This window comes from Balaenoptera borealis (genome assembly GCF_965194805.1).
Source record: "Balaenoptera borealis genome assembly, chromosome: 5".
NCBI classification, from domain to species: Eukaryota; Metazoa; Chordata; class Mammalia; order Artiodactyla; family Balaenopteridae; genus Balaenoptera; species Balaenoptera borealis.
In genome coordinates, this window is record NC_138862.1 from 46,231,240 (window position 1) to 46,252,305 (window position 21,066).

The 21,066-nt window shown below is 35.7% G+C and overlaps 1 protein-coding gene and 1 long non-coding RNA gene across 2 annotated transcripts in view; one reads left to right on the forward strand and one right to left on the reverse strand.

Annotated features, from left to right (window-relative positions):
• GABRR3 (gamma-aminobutyric acid type A receptor subunit rho3) overlaps nt 1-21,066 on the reverse strand; it is a 394,852-nt gene that overhangs the window by 92,764 nt on the left and 281,022 nt on the right. The gene's annotated exons all lie outside the window — the stretch shown is intronic.
• LOC309628834 lies at nt 12,400-18,007 on the forward strand. Its single transcript, XR_014244736.1, has 2 exons — nt 12,400-16,208; nt 16,549-18,007. It is a non-coding gene; the product is annotated as an uncharacterized lncRNA (long non-coding RNA).

A 21,066-nucleotide genomic window follows, 5' to 3' on the forward strand; every position in this document is an offset into this window, starting at 1 on the left:
AAAGGTCTTCTCTAAATAGAAAAGAAGTAAGAATCTATAGGAAAGAGAAAATCATAATTGGAAAATAAATCATTTAAATAAGTCAGTAGACAGACGAAAAAAAATGGAAAACTTTCTGTGAAAGTGATGATAACCACAATGAAGAGTAAAAGGGTGAACATGAAGATATAAAAAAGGACATCAAAATCATAAAATGTCAGGAAGGAGAGTAAGAAAATGTAGATTCTTTCCCCCCTAGAATGTGTTTGAGCTTATATGACTACCAGTTTAAGCAGGCAGATATAGGAAAGGGTTAATATACTTGAAAAACAAAGTAACCTCAAATCAAAAACATACAATAGGTTTACAGAAACCAAAAAGAAGAGAACATAGGCATAATCCAAAAGGAAATAATCACAAAAGGAAAAGAAAAAAGAAAAAGAAAGGGACAAAGAAGAAATATAAAATCAATGGGAAAATAAGGTTTAAAATGGCAATAAATACATATATCTATTAATAATTACCTTAAGTGTCAATGGACTACATACTCCAATCAAAAGACACAGAGTGGCAGATTGGATAAAAAACAAGAGCCTACAATATGCTGTCTACAAGAGACCCACTTTAGGGCAAAGGACACACATAGATTGAAAGTAAGGGGATGAAAAAAGATATTTTATACAAATAAAAATGACAAGAAAGCAGGGGCCACAATACTCAGATCAGACAAAATAGAATTTAAAACAAAGGAAGATAAAGAAAGACACTATGTAATGATAAAAGGATCAATACAAGGAGAGGATATTACACTTGTCAACATATATGCACCCAATATAGCAATGCCCAAATATATAAAACAAATATTAACAGACATAAAAAGAGAAATTAATGGGAATACAATAATAGTAGAAGACTTTAACACCTTACTCACATCAATGGACAGATCTTTGAGACGGAAAGTCAATAAGGCAAAAGAGATCCTAAATTATGCAATAGAACAGTTAAACTTAATTGATATTTTTAGGACATTACACCCCCAAAAGCAGAATACACATTCTTTTCAAGTGTACATGGAACATTCTCTAGGATTGACCACACACTAGGACACAAAACAAGCCTCAACAAATTTAAGAGTATAGAAATTATCTAAAGCATCTTTTCTGACTATCATAGCATGAAGCTAGAAATCAATCACAGAAAAAGAAATTAGGGGGACCTTCAAGATGGCAGAGGAGTAAGGCATGGAGACCACCTTCCTCCCCACAAATACATCAAAAATACATCTACATGTGGAACAACTCCTTCAGAACACCTACTGAATGCTGGCAGAAGACCTCAGACTTGCCAAAAGGCAAGAAACTCCCCATGTACCTGGGTAGGGAAGAAAGAAAAAACAGAGACAAAAGAATAGGGACAGGACCTGCACCTCTGGGAGGGAGCAGTGAAGGAGGAAAAGTTTCCACACACTAGGAAGCCCCTTCGTGGGCGGAGACTGCGGGTGGCGGAGGCGGGGAGCTTCGGAGCCACGGAGGAGAGTGCAGCCACAGGGGTGCGGAGGGCAAAGCGGAGAGATTCCCGCACAGAGGATCAGTGCTGACCAGCACTCACCAGCCTGAGAGGCTTGTCTGCTCAGCTGCCGGGTCAGGTGGGAGCTGGGGGCTGAGGTTCAGGCTTCGGAGGTCAGATCCCAGGGAGAGGACTGGGGTTGGCTGCATGAACACAGCCTGAAAGGGGCTAGTGCACCATAGCTAGCTGGGAGGGAGTCCGGGAAAAACTCTGGACCTGCCTAATAGGCAAGAGATCATTGTTTCAGGGTGCATGAGGAGAGGGGATTCCTTCTCTGTCTGCCCACAGAAGGCAGAGCACCGCCTAAATGAGCTCCAGAGACGGGCACAAGCCACGGCTATCAGCGCGGACACCAGAGACAGGCATGAAACGCTAAGGCTGCTGCTGCAGCCACCAAGAAGCCTGTGTGCAAGCACAGGTCACTATCTATACCTCCCTGGGAGCCTGCACAGCCCACCACTGCCAGGGTCCTGTGATACAGAGACAAGTTCCCTGGGAGAACACATGGCACACTTCAGGCTGTTGCAAAGTCACGTTGGCCTCTGCCAATGCAGGCTTGCCCCGTATTCCGTACCCCTCCCTAATCCCTGGCAGGAGTGAGCCAGAGCCCCCTAATCCACTGCTTCTTTAACCCCCTCCAGTCTGGGCAAAGAACAGACACGAGAGGGTGACCTACATGCAGAGGCGGGGCCAAACCCAAAGCTGAACCCCAGGAGCTGTGGGAACAAAGAAGAGAAAGGGAAATCTCTCCCAGCAGCCTCAGGAGCAGCAGATTAAATCTCCACAATCAACCTGAAGTACCCTGCATCTGTGGAATATCTGAATAGACAATGAATCATCCCCAAGTTGAGGTGGTGGACTTGGGAGCAACTGTAGACTTGGGTTTGCTTTCTGCATCTAATTTGTTTCTGGCTTTACATTTATCTTAGTTTAGTATTTAGAGCTTATTATCATTGGTAGATTTGTTTATTGATTTGGTTGCTCTCTTCCTTTTTCTTAATATATACATATATATTTTTCCTTCTTCTCTTTTTGTGAGTGTGTATGTGTATGCATCTTTGTGTGATTTTGTCTGTATAGGTTTGCTTCTACCATTTGTCCAAGGGTTCTGTCTGTCCGTTTATTTATTTATTTAATATAGTTTTTAGTGCTTGTTATCATTGGTGGATTTGTTAAATGGTTGGTTCCTCTCTTCTTTTTTTCTATTACTTTTTAATTTTTTTCATAATATATATATATTTTTTAATTTACTAACTATTTTATTTTATTTTTTCTTTCTTTCTTTTTATATTTTTCTCCCTTTTCTTCTGAGCCATGTGGCTGAAAGGGGCTTGGTGCTCCGGCCAGGTGTCAGGGCTGAGCCTCTGAGGTGGGAGTGCTGAGTTCAGGACATTGGTCCACCAGAGACCTACCAGCCTCACGTAATATCAATCGGGAAGAGCTCTCCCAGAGATCTCCATCTCAACACTAAGACCCAGCTCCACTCAACGTCCAGCAATCTCCAGTGCTGGATGCCCCATTACAAACAACTAGCAAGACAGGAACACAAACCAACTCATTAGCAGAGAGGAAGCCTAAAATCATGAGTTCACAGACATGCCAAAACACACCACCAGACACTGTCCTGCCCACCAGAAAGAAAAGATCCAGCCTCATCCAGAAGAACACAGGCAACAGTCCCCTCCACCAGGAAGCCTACACAAGCCCCTGAAACAACCTTACCCACAAGGGGACAGACACCAAAAACAATGGAAACTATGAACTTCCAGCCTGTGAAAAGGAGACCCCAAACACAGTAAGTTAAGCAAAATGAGAAGACAGAGAAACACACAGCAGATGAAGGAGAAAGGTAAAAACCCACCAGACCAAACAAATGAAGAGGAAATAGGCAGTCTACCTGAAAAACAATTCAGAGTAATAATAGTAAAGATGATCCAAAATCTTGGAAATAGAATGGAGAAAATACGAGAAAGGTTTTAAAAGGACCTAGAAGAACTAAAGAGCAAACAAACAATGATGAACAACACAATAAATAAATTTAAAATTCTCTAGAAGGAATCAATAGCAGAATAACTGAGGCAGAAGAAAGGATAAGTGACCTGGAAGATAAAATAGTGGAAATAACTACTTCAGAGCAGAATAAAGAAAAAAGAATGAAAAGAATGGAGGACAGTCTCAGAGACTTCTGGGACAAATTTAAATGCACCAACATTCAAATTATAGGGGTCCCAGAAGAAGTAGAGGAAAAGAAAGGGACTGAGTAAATATTTGAAGAGATTATAGTTGAAAACTTCCCTAATACGGGAAAAAAAATAGTCAATCAAGTCCAGGAAGTGCAGAGTCCCATACAGGACAAATCCAAGGGGAAACATGCCAAGACACATATTAATCGAAATATCAAAAATTAAATACAATGAAAAAATATTAAAAGCAGCAAGGGAAAGCAACAAATAACATACAAGGGAATCCCTATAAGGTTAACAGCTGATCTTTCAGCAGAAACTCTGCAAGCCAGAAAGGTGTGGCAGGACATATTTAAAGTGATAAAAGGGAAGAAACTACAACCAAGATTACTCTACCCAGCAAGCATCTTATTCAGATTCAATGGAGAAATTAAAACCCTAACAGACAAGCAAAAGCTAAGAGAATTCAGCACTACCAAGCCAGCTTTACAGCAAACGCTAAAGGAACTTCTCTAGGCAGGAAACACAAGAGAAAGAAAAGACCTACAAAAACAAACCCAGAACAATTAAGAAAATGGTAATAGGAACATATATATCGATAATTACCTTAAATGTAAATGGATTAAATGCTCCAACCAAAAGACATAGACTGGCTGAATGGATACAAAAACAAGACCCGTATATATGATGTGTAGAAGATAACAACTTCAGACCTAGGGATACATACAGACTGAAAGTGAGGGGATGGAAAAAGATATTCCATGCAAATGGAAATCAAAAGAAAGCTGAAGTAGCAATTCTTATATCAGACAAGATAGATTTTAAAACAAAGAGTATTCCAAGAGACAAAGAAGAACACTACATAATGATCAAGGGATCAATCCAAGAAGAAAAAATAATAATTGTAAATATTTATGACCCAACATAGGAGCACCTCAATACATAAGGCAAATGGTAACAGCCATAAAAGGGGAAATCGACAGTAACACAATCATAGTAGGGGACTTCAACACCCCACTTTCACCAATGGACAGATCAACCAAAATGAAAATAAATAAGGAAACACAAGCTTTAAATGATACATGAAACAAGATGGACTTAATTGATATTTATAGGACCTTCCATCCTCCAAAAAACAGAATATACTTTCTTCTCAACTGCTCATGGAACATTCTCCAGGAGAGATCATATCTTGGGTCACAAATCAAGCCTTGGTAAATATAAGAAAATTGAAATCATATCAAGTATCTTTGCCAACAACAATGCTATGAGACTAGATATCAATTACAGGAAAAAATCCATAAAAAATACAAACACATGGAGATTAAACAATACACTACTTAATAACCAAGAGATCACTGAAGAAATCAAAGAGGAAATCAAAAAATACCTAGAAACAAATGACAATGGAAACGCAATGACCCAAAACCTGTGGGATGCAGCAAAAGTAGTACTAAGAGAGAAGTTTATAGCAATACAATCCTACCTCAAGAAACAAGAAACATCTCAAATAAACAACCTAACCTTACACCTAAAGCAATTAGAGAAAGAAGAACAAAAAACCCCAAAAGTTAGCAGACGGAAAGATATCATAAATATCTGATCAGAAATAAATGAAAAAGAAATGAAGGAAACAATAGCAAATATCAATACAACTAAAACTTGTTTCTTTGAGAAGATAAACAAAATTGATAAACCATTAGCCAGACTCATCAAGAAATAAAGGGAGAACTCAAATCAATAGAATTAGAAATGAAAAAAGAGAAGTAACAACTGACACTGCAGAAATAAAAAGTATCATGAGAGTTTACTACAAGCAACTATAGGCCAATAAAATGGACAACCTGGAAGAAACGGACAAATTCTTAGAAAAGCACAACCTTCCGAGATTGAACCAGGAAGAAATAGAAGATATAAACAGACCAATCACAAGCACTGAGATTGAAACTGTGATTAAAAATCTTCCAACAAACAAAAGCCCAGGACCAGATGGCTTCACAGGTGAATTCTATCAAACATTTAGAGAAGAGCTAACATCTATCCTTCTCAAACTCTTCCAAAATATAGCAGAGGGAGCAACACTCCGAACCTCATTCTACAAGGCCACCACCACCCTGATACCAAAACCAGACAAAGATGTCACAAAGAAAGAAAACTACAGGCCAATATCACTAATGAACATAGATGTAAAAATCCTCAACAAAATACTAGCAAACAGAATCCAACAGCACATTAAAAGGATAATACACCATGATCAAGTGGGGTTTATCCCAGGAATGCAAGGATTCTTCAATATATGCAAATCAATCAATGTGATACACCATATTAACAAACTGAAAGATAAAAACCATATGATAATCTGAATAGATGCAGAAAAAGCTTTCGACAAAATTCAACACCCATTTATGATAAAAACCCTCCAGAAAGTAGGCATTGAGGGAACTTACCTCAACATAATAAAGGCCATATATGACAAACCCACAGCCAACATCGTCCTCAATGGTGAAAAACTGAAACCATTTCCACTAAGATCAGGAACAAGACAAGGTTGCTCACTCTCACCAGTATTATTCAACATAGTTTTAGAAGTTTTAGCAACAGCAATCAGAGATGAAAAAGAAATAAAAGGAATCCAAATTGGAAAAGAAGAAGTAAAACTGTCACTGTCTGCAGATAACATGATACTATACATAGAGAATCCTAAAGATGTTACCACAAAACTACTAGAGCTAATCAATGAATCTGGTAAAGTAGCAGCATACAAAATTAATGCACAGAAATCTCTTGCAGTCCTATACACTAATGATGAAAAATCTGAAAGAGAAATTAAGGAAACACTCCCATTTACCATTGCGAGAGAAAGAAAAAAATTCCTAGGAATAAACCTACCTAAGGAGACAAAAGACCTGTATGCAGAAAATTATAAGACACTGATGAAAGAAATTAAAGATGATACAAACAGATGGAGAGATATACCATGTTCTTGGATTGGAAGAATCAACATTATGAAAATGACTATGCTACCCAAAGCAATCTACAGATTCAATGCAATTCGTATCAAACTACCAATAGCATTTTTCACAGAACTAGAGCAAAAATTTTCACAATTTGTGTGGAAACACAAAAGACCCCGAATAGCCAAAGCAATCTTGAGAACGAAAAATGGAGCTGGAGGAATCAGGCTCCCAGACTTCAGACTATAGTACAAAGCCACAGGAATCAAGACAGTATGGTCCTGGCACAAAAACAGAAATATGGATTAATGGAACAGGATAGGAAGCCCAGAGAAAAACCCACACACATATGGTCACCTTGTTTTTGTTAAAGGAGGCAGGAATATACAATGGAGAAAAGACAGCCTCTTCAGTAAGTAGTGCTGGGAAAAAGAGATAGATACATGTAAAAGAATGAAATTAGAACACTCCCTAAAACCATGCACAAAAATAAACTCAAAATGGATTAAAGACCTAAAGGTAAGGCCAGACACTATAAAACTCTTAGAGGGAAACATAGGCAGAACACTCTATGACATAAATCACAGCAAGATCCTTTTGACCCACCTCCTAGAGAAATGGAAATGAAAGCAAAAATAAACAAATGGGACCTAATGAAACTTAAAAGCTATTGCACACCAAAGGAAACCATAAACAAGATGAAAAGACAACTCTCAGAATGGGAGAAAATATTTGCAAATGAAGAAACTGACAGAGGATTAATCTCCAAAATATACAAGCAGCTCATTCAGCTCAATATCAAAAAAACAAACAACCCAATCCAAAAATGGGCAGAAGACCTAAATAGATATTTCTTCAAAGAAGATATACCGATTGCCAACAAACACATGAAATGATGCTCAACCTCACTAATCATTAGAGAAATGCAAATCAAAACTACAATGAGATATCATCTCACACCAGTCAGAATGGCCATCATAAAAAAATCTACAAACAATAAATGCTCGAGCGGGTGTGGAGAAAAGGGAACTCTCTTGCACTGTTGGTGGGAATGTAAATTGATACAGCCACTATGGAGAACAGTATGGAGGTTCCTTAAAAAACTAAAAATAGAACTACCATATGCCCTAGCAATCCCACTACAGGGAATATACCCTGAGAAAACCATAATTCAAAAAGAGTCATGTACCACAACGTTCATTGCAGCTCTATTTACAATAGCCAGGACATGGAAGCAACCTAAATGTCCATCGACAGATGAATGGATAAAGAAGATATGGCACATATATACAATGGAATATTACTCAGCCATATAAAGAAAGGAAATTGAGTTATTTGTAGTGAGGTGGATGGACCTAGAGTCTGTCATACCGGGTGAAGTTAAGTCAGAAAGAGAAAATAAATACCGTATTGTAACACATATATATGGAATCTAAAAAAAAAAAAAAAAAGGTTCTGAAAAACCTAAGGGCAGGACTGGAAAAGACACAGACATAGATAATGGACTTGAGGACATGGGGAAGGGGAAGTGTAAGCTGGGACGAAGTGATAGAGTGGCATGGACATATATACACTACCATATGTAAAATAGATAGCTAGTGGGAAGCAGCCGCATAGCACAGGGAGATCAGCACAGTGCTTTGTGTCCATCTAGAGGGGTGGGATAGGGAGGGTTGAGGGAGCAGCAAGAGGGAGGGGATATGGGTTTATATGTATACATATAGCTGATTCACTTTGTTATACAGCAGAAGCTAACACACCATTGTAAAGCAATTATACTCCAATAAAGATGCTAAAAAAAAAAAAAACCAAGAAAAATCTGAAATAAGCAACCTAACCCATCACCTAAAAGAATTAGAAAAAGAAGAATAAATTAAACCCAAGGTCATCATATGGAAGGAGATAATAAATATTAGAGAGAAAATAAATAAAATAGAGATGAAAGAAATAGAAAAAACTCAATCAAATCAAGAGCTTGTTCTTTAAAAGTGTTTACAAATTGACAAGTCTGTTCCGGCTCACCAAGCAGAAAAGGGGGAAGACCCAAATAAACAAAATAAGAAATGAAAGAGGAAAAATCACAACTGATGCCACAGAAATACAAATAACCATAAGAGAATACTATGAACAATTATATGCCAACAAATTTGACAACCTAGGAGAAATGGACGAATTTCTAGAAACTACAGCCCATCAAAACTGAATTAAGAAGAAATAGATAACTTGAACAGACTGATCACTAGAAATAAAGTAGAATCTCTAATAAAAAAGACTGCTTACAAACAAAAGTCCAGGGCCAGATGGCTTCACAGGCGAATTCTGCCAAATATATAAAGAACTTATACTGATCCTTCTCAATCTCTTCCAAAAGGTTAAAGAGGAGGGAACACTCCCATAGACATTCTTTGAAGCCCCCATCTCTCAGATACCAAAACCAGGTAAAGACACTACCAAAAATAAAATTACAGAACAATATCTTTGATGAATATAGATGCAAAAATTCTCAACAAAATATTAGCAAACTGACTCCAACAACACATAAAAAAGATCATATACCAAAACCAAGTTGGATTCATCCCAGGGTCACAAGAATGACTCAACATTCGCAAATCAATCAATGTGATACACTACATCAACAAAAGAAAAGACAAAAACCACATGATCATCTCAATAAAGGCAGAAAAAGCATTTGCTAAAATTCAACATCCATTCATGATAAAGATTCTTACCAAAGTGGGTATAGAGGGAACATATCTCAACATAATAAAAGCTATTTATGTGAAACCCAGAGCCAATATAAATCTCAATGGTGAAAAGCCGAAAGCCTTCCTGCTAAAATCTGGAGCAAGACAAGGATGCTCACTCTCACCACTTCTCAACATGGTATTGGAAGTCCTAGGCACAGCAGTCAGACAAGAAAAAGAAATAAAGTGTGTTTAAATTGGTAGGGAAGAGGTAAAAATTGTCATTATATGCAGATGACATGATACTATATATAGAAAACCCTAAAGAATCCACATAAAAACTATTAGAACTGATAAACAAATTCAGCAAGGTAGCAGGATATAAGATTAACATACAAAAATCGGTTGCATTTCTTTACACTAACAATGAAATAGCAGACAGGAAATGTAAACATGCAATCATTTTTACATGTTTAAATGTAAACATGTAAAAATGCAATATCTTTCAAAACTGACTAAAAAAATACTTAGCAATAAACCTAACCAAGGAGGTGAAAAATTTATATGCTGAGAACTACAAAACATTAATAAAGAAATGGAAAGATATCCCATGCTCTTGGATTAGAATTAATGTTGTTAAAATGGCCATACTACCCAAAGCAATATAGATTTAGTGCAATCCCTATCAAATTACCCATGACATTTTTCATAGCACTAGAACAAATCATCCTAAAATTTATATGGAAACATAAAAGACAGAATTGTCAAAGCAATCCTTAGGAAAAAGAACAAAGCAGGAAGCATAATCCTCCCATACTTCAGACAATACTACAAACCAACAGTAATCAAAACAGCATGGTATTGGCACAAAAACAGACATATGGATCAATGGAACAGAATAAAGAACCCAGAAATAAACCCACACAGCTATGGACAATTAATCTTCAACAAAGGAGGCAAGAATATATAATGGGGAAAAGACAGTCTCTTCAGCAACTTGTGTTGGACAGCTGCATGTAAATCAATGAAATTAGAACACACCCTTACACCATACACAAAAATAAACTCAAAATGGCTTAAAGACTTATATATAAGACATGACACCATAAATCTTCTAGAAGAGAACATAGACAAAACACTCTCTGACATAAATCATACCAATGTTTTCCTAGGTCAATCTCCCGAGGCAATAGAAATAAAAGCAAAAATAAACAAATGGGACCTAATCAAACTTATAAGCTTCTGCATGGCAAAGGAAACAATAAACAAAATGAAAAGACATCCTATGCACTGGGAGAAAACATTTGCAAATAATGCAACCAACAAGGGCTTAATTTCCAAAATCTACAGACAGGTCATATAACTCAGTAACAAAAAAACAAACAACCCAATTGAAAAATGGGCAGAAGACCTTAATAGACATTTCTCCAAGGAAGACATACAGATGGCCAATGGGTGCATGAAAAGATGCTCATCATTGCTAATTATTAAAGAAATACAAATCAAAAGTACAATGAGGTACCACCTAACACCAGTCAGAATGGCTCTCATTAAAAAGTCTACAAATAATAAATGTTGGAGAGGGTATGGAGAAAAGGGAACCTTCTTACACTGTTGGTAGGGATGTAAATTGTGCAGGCACAATGGAAAACAGTGTGGAGGTTCCTCATAAAACTAAAAATAGAGTTACCATATGATCCAGCAATCCCACTCCTCAGAATATACCCAGACAAAACTATGATCCAAAAAGATACATGTACCCCTATGTTCATAGCAGCACTATTTATAATAGACAAGACATGGAAACAAACATCCATCGACAGGTGAATGGATAAAGAAGATGTGGTATATATATATACAATGGAATATTACTCAGCCATTAAAAAAGAATAATGTAATTCTATTTGCAGCAACATGGATGGACTTAGAGATTATTATACTAAGAGAAGTAAGTCAGAAAGAGAGAGACAAATAGCATATATATCACTTACATGTGAAATCTAAAATACAACACAAATGAACATATCTATGAAACAGAAACAGACTCACAGAGCTAGAGAACAGACCTGTGGTTTCCAAAGGGGGGAGGGTTGGGGGAGGGAAGGACTGGGAGTTTGATATTAGCAGATGCAAACTAGTATATATAGGATAGCTAAACAACAAGGTCCTACTGTATAGCACAGAGAACTATATTCAATATCCTGTAATAAACCATAATGGAAAAGAATATGAAAAAGAATATATATGTGTATAATTGAATCACTTTGCTGTACAGCAGAAATTAACACAACATTGTAAATCAACTGTACTTTAATAAAATTTAAAAAAATTAAATAAATAGCCAACAAGGATTTGGTGTATAATATAGGGAACTATATTCACTATTTTGTAATAAAGTATAAAGGAAAAGAATAAAAAAGACTATATATCACTGAATCACTTTGCAATACACATGAAACTAACACAATATTGTAAATCAACTATACTACAATAATAAAAAGAAAAAAAAGAAGTAGGTACAAGGTATACAGCTGGTGAATGGAAATATTGGTCAACTACATAGTAATAATGGTGGAGAATCAAAGATAACTTTCTAGAAGAGATGGCACTGATGTAAGATTAAATGCATAAAAGAGAGTTAGCAGGAGTCACAAGGCACTCATTCCAAAATAAGTGAGCATAATACATAAAAATAATTCTCTAAGTTATTAGGTGATAAGGGGATGAGGGTATTATAGATAAGACTGGAGATGTTAGCAGGGATTAGACAATGGAAAACAATTTATGTCATGCTGATGGGTTGAACTTTATTATAGATAAATGGGTAACAATGAAAGATGATGAGGAAGATAAAAAAATTTTTTGAAAGTTCAATTTTGGTGAGAGCATGAAAAATAGATTGAAAACAGGGAACGATTAGAGACAGAGAGACAAATAAGGTTATAATTACAAACCATTGAAAATTCCTTTCTCTGAGTTTCTAGAAATATTACTCCATTGAATATGTCTGGATATATGTTGTCATTGAAAAAAATCTGATGCTAACCTGTTTTTCTTCCCTTTGTCTGGATGCCCAGAGAGAATTTTCTTTATTTAAAATTTTAATAGTTTTAATATAATAAGTCTGAAGTTGATTATTTCCCTTAATCTTCCAAAGTATATAATGGACTTATTAATATATAGATTAATATATTTTTATTTCTGGATAGATTTCTCAGGTTGTAATTTCCATAATTCTATTAATTGATTTATTTTTCTTCTTCAGGGATTTATTATACATATGTTGGATTTTATTTGCATATCAGCTATATCAATAATTTTTTCTCTGATCATTTTCAAATCTCTTTACTTTTGTTTTCTTACTTGGCTGTTTTCATGACTTTTCTTAATGTTTCTTTTTTTATTTATGCATAAAAAGTAACCAAAATTGAGTGACCTACCTAGAGACAATAATCTAATTATTACCTCTCACAATTCTGTGGTTTGGCCAGGCTCAAATGGGCAATTGTTTTGCTCCATGTAATGTCAGCTGGTCTGCAGGCATCTGTAGACAAAATTGGTCTGGATTTTCCAATATGACTCATTCACAAATCTGGTCCATTTGTGAAGATGACTGAAACACTTGGCTCAGTTGAGTCTTTGGATCCCTCTTCTTCTCTTTGTGGTTTCAGGTCCTTTTGTGATCTCTTTGGATCCAAAAGTGGAAGCAAATTCTTAAGCCTGAACTGGCATAGCATTACTTTTGCCACATTCTATTGTTTAAAGAGGGTGTTAAACAAAGGCAGGAAGGACAGATGGAACATTTGAAAATTTGCAAATGTAAATACTTCTTTAAGACAAATTAACTACTGCAAAATTTCAGAGTTACCTGTTTAGTTGTCAATACTGTATGTAGTCTTATTTTTGTTAATGAATTCTTGAAATATTGAAGACTATAAATTACCATGTTCCCAATAAGGGGAATCAAAATAAACTGGGGATAAAGAAAATAAAAACTTTCTGTCTCTTAGTCTAGTGGGCTACAAAGGTGGAGTTTTAAGCCTATTTTTAAATGGCTCAGAGATATTGGAGCAAGTCTTTTGGAATAGTTAGCTCTCCTCTTAAGGGGCAGTTTTAGATCAATATCTAAGGTGGGTAATTAAGCAAGAAGAGACTGGCCCAGGGAAAATTCTCTTGGCACTTGACTGAAGAGATGCTGGCACAAGGGAGCTCTTCTTTCAATGTAAACTAATTTAGGACTTTTAGAAAGCAAGGATGAAGCCAACTATGATTACTGAAATACACCCTGTATCAAGCCCTGTGTTACACCAGACCTGAGAGGGATCATCTTTGCTCCTATGGAAAAAAAAAAAAAAAAACTTAACAAGGTGTCATGAGAATGGTAATTATTTGAGATAATGAGAAACTTCCCAAGGGAAATTAGCAAAAGTTTGGTTTGGTGACAGGAAATAGATAACAGTTTCATTAAGTAACTTTTCAATTCTCATATGAGGAGCAATGGGCATTATTAGTAGACATTTCCATCAGTCCCTGAAAGATCTCCTCTAAATGAGTGCTGGGTTGATAATGAGAGACTTTAAGTCAAGATTCAAATTATATAGGGTATTGATTAATTCAACCCTTATTAAATCTGATTCAAATCAGGGCTTTGTCAGCTGGGGATTCTCATTTGCTCCTTTCTTTCCAAGCTCCATCAATGCCAGGATCCCTGGCTCTTTACAATTCAATTATAATATGAATTGGTGGCAATAGTTGACTGATTACCAAAGTATATTTGGAAACAACCAGTTCTCAATCTGCAATATGTACATACTGTTGAATTCATATTATTGACTTCAGAAACTTTCTCTGTCCTTTGAATCACCAATGTTGCTTCCTCTAAAGTTTCAAAAACGAACCTCTTCATGGAGTCACAAGAGACTCCAAATAACCAAAGGACTCTTGAGAAAAAAGAACAAAGCAAGAGTAACATGCTATGACACCAGACTATACTTCAAAGCTACAATAATCAAAACAGCATGGTACTAGCACAAAAACAGACACATAGATCAATGGAAAAGAATAGAGAGCCCATAAATAAACCCATGCACTTATGATCAACTAATCTATGACAAAGAAGGCAAGAAGATGCAATAGAGAAAAGAAAGTCTCTTCATTAAATGGTGCTGGGAAAACTGGACAGCTACATGTAAAAGAATGAAATTAGAACATTTTCTCACACCATATATAAAAATAAACTCAAAATTAATTAAAGGCCTAAATGTAAGACCAGAAACCATAAAACTTCTAGAAGAACACACAGGCAGAACACTCTTTGACATAAATTGTAGCAGTATGTTTTTGATCTGTCTCCTAATGCAAAGGAAACAAAACCAAAAATAAAAAAAACTAATTAAACTTAAAAGCTTTTGCACAAAAAAGGAAACCATTGACAAAATGAAAAGACAACCTACTGAATGGGAAAAATATTTACAAATGATATAATTGATAAGGGGTTAACATCCAAAATATATAAACAGCTCATACATCTCAATAAAAAAAAAAAACAATGCAAAATGGGCAGAAGACCTGAATAAACATTTTTCCAAAGAAGGTACACAGATGGCCATCAGGCACATGAAAAGATGCTCAACATCGCTAATCATCAGAGAAATGCGAATCAAAAGCACGGTCACTTCACAACTGTCAGAATGGCTCTCACCAAATTTTACAAATAACAAATGTTGGAGAGGATGTGGAGAAAGAGAACCCTAGTACACTGTTGGTGGAAATGTAAATTGGTGCTGTCACTATGGAAAACACTATGGAGGTTCCTCAAAAACTGAAAATAGAACTACCATATGATACAGCAATTCCACTCCTGAGTATATAGCTGAAGAAATTAAAATGCTAATTAAAAAAGATAAATGCAACCCAATGTTCATAGCAGCACTATTTACAATAGCCAAGACATGGAAGCAACCTAAGTGTCCACCAACAGATGAATGGATAAAGAAGAGGTGATATGTATATATATGTATACATATATAAAATGGAATACTACTCAGCCATAAAAAAGAATAAAATTTTGCCATTTGCCACAACACGGATGGACCTAGAGGGTACTATGCTTATAAGTCAGACAGAGAAAGACAAATACTGTATGTTATCACTTATATGGGGAATCTAAAAAATGAAAGGAATGAGTGAATGAATATAGCAAAACAGAAAGACTCATAGATACAGAGAACAAATTAGTGGTTACCAGTGGGGAGAGGGAACAGGGGAGGGGAAAGATAGGGATAGGGGATTAAGAGGTACAAACTATTATATATAACATAAATAAACTATAAGGATATATTGTACAACACAGGGAATATAACCAATATTTTATAATAACTATTTTTTTAATTTAATTTTTATTTTTATTGGAGTATAGTTGATTTACAATGTCATGTTAGTTTCAGGTGTACAGCTAAGTGAGTCAGTTATACATACACATATATCCATTCTTTTTCAGATTCTTTTCCTATACAGGTTATTAGAGAATATTTGAGTAGAGTACCTGTGCTATACAGTAGGTCCTTGTTGATTATCTATTTTATATACAGTAGTGTGTACATGTTAATCCCAAACTGCTAATTTATCCCTCCCTGCCACGTTTCCCCTTTGGTAACCATAAGTTTGTTTTCAAAGTCTGTGAGTTATAATAACTTTAAATGTAATAATCTATAAAAATATTGAATCACTATGTTGTACACCGTAAACTCATATAATACTGTAAATCAACTATATTTCAATTAAAAAAAAAGAAAATTACACCATATGGTAACTGAATATAACCAGAAATGGCAATTAAGAAGGTTAATGTAACAGGGCTTCCCTGGTGGCGCAGTGGTTGAGAATCTGCCTGCCAATGCAGGGGACACGGGTTCGAGCCCTGGTCTGGGAAGATCCCACATGCCGCGGAGCAACTGGGCCCGTGAACCACAATTGCTGAGCCTGCGCGTCTGGAGCCTGTGCTCTGCAACAGGAGAGGCCGCGATAGTGAGAGGCACGCGCACCGCGATGAAGAGTGGCCCCCGCTTGCCGCAACTAGAGAAAGCCCTTGCACAGAAACGAAAACCCAACACAGCCAAAAATAAATAAATAAAAAATAAAAATAAAGGAATTCCTTTAAAAAAAAAAAAAAAAAAAAAGAAGGTTAATGTAACAAATTCTATAAATATGTATATTTTCTTCTTTTTTATCTCTAAGCTAATTTAAGAGCCATAAGATTATATTAAGCAATCATTGTAACAATGGTTCTGTAAGGTATATAGATGTAACAATACAAGTCTTACTTATCTTACTAGTGTTAAGTTAGTATATGTCTGAAGTAGATTATGATAAGAGAAGATGCATATTATAAACCCTAGAACAATCACTAAGAAAAAACTCAAGGTATATTTTAAAACCATTAAAGGTATTAAAATAACAGACTTTAAAATGTTTACTTAATACCAAAAATATAACAAAGGAGGAATAGAGAGAAAACATGACACAAGACATACAGGAAACAAAAATCAAATGGCAGAAGTAAATCCAACCATATCAATAATAACATTAAATGTAAATGGATTAAACAGTACAATAAAAAGGCAAAAATTGTCAGACACAATAAAAGTAAGATACAACCACATGCTGTCTATAGAAGATACACTAGATTCAAAGATGCAACTGGCTTTCATTCTTCTAAATGGAAAATATTATACCACACAAACAGCAACAATAAGTAAACTGTAGTGGCTATACTAATATCAGACAAAATAGACTTCAAGAAAAAAGGTAAATTAGAAAATATTTTAGATGAATGGAAACAAAAACAAAACACATCAAAATTATGAAATGTAGCTAGAGCTGTACTTGAAAGGAAATTTATAGCTGTAAAAGAGAAAAAAAGATCTGAAATAAACAGCCTAAACTTCCACCTTAAGAAATCAGAAGAATAAGAAATTGTAAAGCAATTATACTCCAATAAAGATGTTAAAAAAATAAAAAAATAAAAAAAAATGGGCAGAAGGAAAAAAAAAAAAAAGAAATCAGAGAAAAGAATAACAAGCTAAATCCAAAACAAGCATAAGGAGAGAAATAATAGAGAGAAGAGCATTAAAGAAACAGAGACTAGAAAAGCAATAGAGAAAATCAGCAAAACCAAAAGTTGGTTCTTTGAAAAACAATTGACCTTCCTTAGCTAGACTGATTAAGAATAAAAGAGAGAAGACTTCAATATCTAAAATCAGGAATTGAGGAGGGGACATTACTATTTGACCATACAGAAATAAAAAGAATTATAGGGCTTCCCTGGTGGAGCAGTGGTTGAGAATCTGCCTGCCAATGCAGGGAACACGGGTTCGAGCCCTGGTCTGGGAGGATCCCGCATGCCGTGGAGCAACTGGGCCTGTGAGCCACAATTACTGAGCCTGCGTGTCTGAAGCCTGTGCTCTGCAACAAGAGAGGCCGCGATAGTGAGTGAGAGGCCTGCGCACCGCGATGAAGAGTGGCCCCTGCTTGCCACAACTGGAGAAAGCCCTCGCACAGAAACGAAGACCCAACACAGCCATAAATAAATAAATAAATAAATAAAAAATAAAAAAAAGTTACTTACAAAAAAATAAATAGAGGATACCTAGTAAAATTTGAAAAAAAAAAAAAAGAATTATAGGGGAATATTATGAACAACCCTATACTGATAAATTAGATCGAGGAAATGGATACATTTCTACGAAGCAACAAACTACCAAACTAACTCCAGAAAAAATAGAAAATCTGGATAAATCTATAACAAGAGAATAATAAATCAGTAACTATAAAACTTTCCACAAAGAAAAGCCCTACCTCAGACAGCTTCATTGGTGAATCCTATCATACAATTAAAGAAAAATTAATACTAAATTTTCACAAAGTGTTCCAAAAATAGAAGAGGAGGGAACATTTCCCAACTCATTCTATAGGGCCAGTGCTATAGACTGAATGTCCACATCTCCCAATATTCATATGTCAAAATCTAATCTCCAAGGTGATGGTATTTAGAGGTGGGGCCTTTGGGAGGTGATGAGGGTGGAATCTTCATGAATGGGATTAGTACCCTCCTAAAAGTAAAAACAGCTTGTTTTCTCTCTCTGCTCTCTACCATGTGAGGATACAACTAGAAAATGACAGTCAGTAACCCAAAAGAGGGCACGCACCAGAACTCAATCATGCTGGCACATTGCACTTCTCAGAAATATGAGAAATAAATTTCTGTTGTTTGTAATCCACCCAGTTTGGTATTCTGTTATGGCAGTCCAAACTGACTGTGACAACCAGTATTATTCTGATAACAAATACAATGACATTACAAGAAAAGAAAACTAAAAAATATACCTTATGGTTTTTAAAGTAGGCAAGTCAAGGAAATAAAGGCCATCCAGATTGGAAAGAACAAAGTAAAACTATATTTGCAGAGGATATGATCTTTTATATAGAAAATCCTAAGGAATCTACTAAAGAACAAATAGAACTTATAAATAAATTCAGCACTGTTGCAGGATAAAAGATCAATACACATATCAATTGTATTTCTATGCACTAGCAATTAGCAATCAAAAATGATATTAATAAAACAACTCTATTTACAATAGCATCAAAAGAAATTAAAATATATGTTCAAACAAAAAAATCTTATACATGAATGTTTATAGTAGCATTATTTGTAAGAGTCAAAAAGTGGAAACAACCCATGTCCATCAACTGATGAATGGATAAACAAATGTGGTATTGCCATACAATGGAATATTACTCAGCAATATAAAGGGATGAAGTGCTGTTTCATGCTACAATGTAAATGGACCTTAAAAACATTATGCTAGTGAAAGAAGTCATTAAAACCACATATTATATGATACCATTTGTATGAAACATCCAGAATAGGCAAATCTATAGAGACAGAAGGTAGATTAGTAGTGTCCCATGATTGAGGAGAGAGAAAAGGGCTTAACTGTTAATAGGCATCTTTTGGGATGATAGAAATGCCCTAAAATTAGATTGTGTTGATGGTTGCACAACTCTATAGAAATACTAACACTGTTGAATTGTACACTTAAGAAATCACATCTATCTCATTCTTTGGATTATTATTTGATACAGAATATTTGGAGGTACATTGTTAAGTATAGCTCAGTATACAAATACAGGTTTACCCGGTATGAAGAAAAACAAGACAAATCTAGACTGTGGGACATTCTAGCCCATTTTCTTCAGCAAGTCAATATTTTAAATATCATTGTTCCAGACGAGCACAGCAAACATAGAAGTCGTGTGTTGAAGTGGTGGAGAGACAAAATGGGAGGATCTGATTAGAACAGAACCAACCAAGAAACTTGTTTAATTTTTATTTGAGGGATAAATTAAAGTATTACATTAACTCACTAAGATACTGAGGTCCATTTCTTAAAGCAGCGAGGGTTGCTACAACAAATATATCTACTCAATTCAATGCAAATGAAGTAAAAAAAACAGCGTATGTAGTTAAATATTGGGTCTGTTTTATGATATGGGATAAAAGATAACTAGGCTTAACATTTTTGGTCTTTGGCCTAAGTGCAGTGGAAACAAATTTACAAGTTTTAAGTGGAGGTGGGAATGGATGGATGTATTAGTTTACTATGGCTGCTATAACTAACAAACACCACAGACTACATGGCTTAAGCAACAGAAATTTATCTTTCACAGTTCGGAGGCTGGAAGTCCAAGATCAAAGTGTCAACAGAGATTGGTTTCTGCTGAGGCTTCTCTCCTTGGCTTGCCAGTGGCTGCCATCTCATTGTCCTCACATGGTCTTTCCCCTGTGTACAGGCATGGCTGATGTTTCTTTGTGTCTTCAAATTTTCCCTTCTTATAAAGACACTGGTCTGATTGGACTAGGACTCACCCTAATGGCCTTATTTTAACTTAATCACTTCTTGACAAGCCCTGTCTCTAAATGGAGTCATATTCTGACGTACTGGAGGCTAGGACTTTTCTTTATGATTTTTTTGGAGACAGAGTTCAGGCCAGGACAGTGGTAGGAATGAGTGTGGGTAGTGACATAACAAACTCTACATTTTATAAGATTGGTCTTGGGGCAATGTGGAGAATGAATTGGATGACTGTATTAGTGGATACAGATGGATTACTTAGGAGGTTACTTTAATAATCCATGCAAAATTTGGTTGTACCTATAGAGAATGTGAGAAGTGGATGAATATGAGAGACTCTAGGAGATGAAATTTACAACTTGACAATGGCTGATGCATGGAATCAGAGGGAGAGTTCAGTGTCAAGGATTTTTCTGTTATACGGTTTGCATAACTGAAGGTTTAGTGGTGCTACTCCTCAAGATAGAGAACACTGGAGGGTAAATATACCTGGGTGGGATTACAGAAGATCCTAATTTCAAATTTGGACATGGTGACTTTTAGGTAACTTTGAGAGTTTCAACGAAACATGTAAAGTAGGGTTTTGGATGATACTATTCATTAAAAGAAAAAAGAGAAAGGAAAACAAATATTTCCTAAAGGCTGTTCATTGATGTTCTGTTTAGATCTTCCACAGTAATCCCTGTGGATTATAAATAGAGTTTTTAATTGTGACAACTAGTTGTGGTGGTGAACTGATGATAAACTCACAATGCCCAGCAGAATGAATTTAATTTCATCCTAC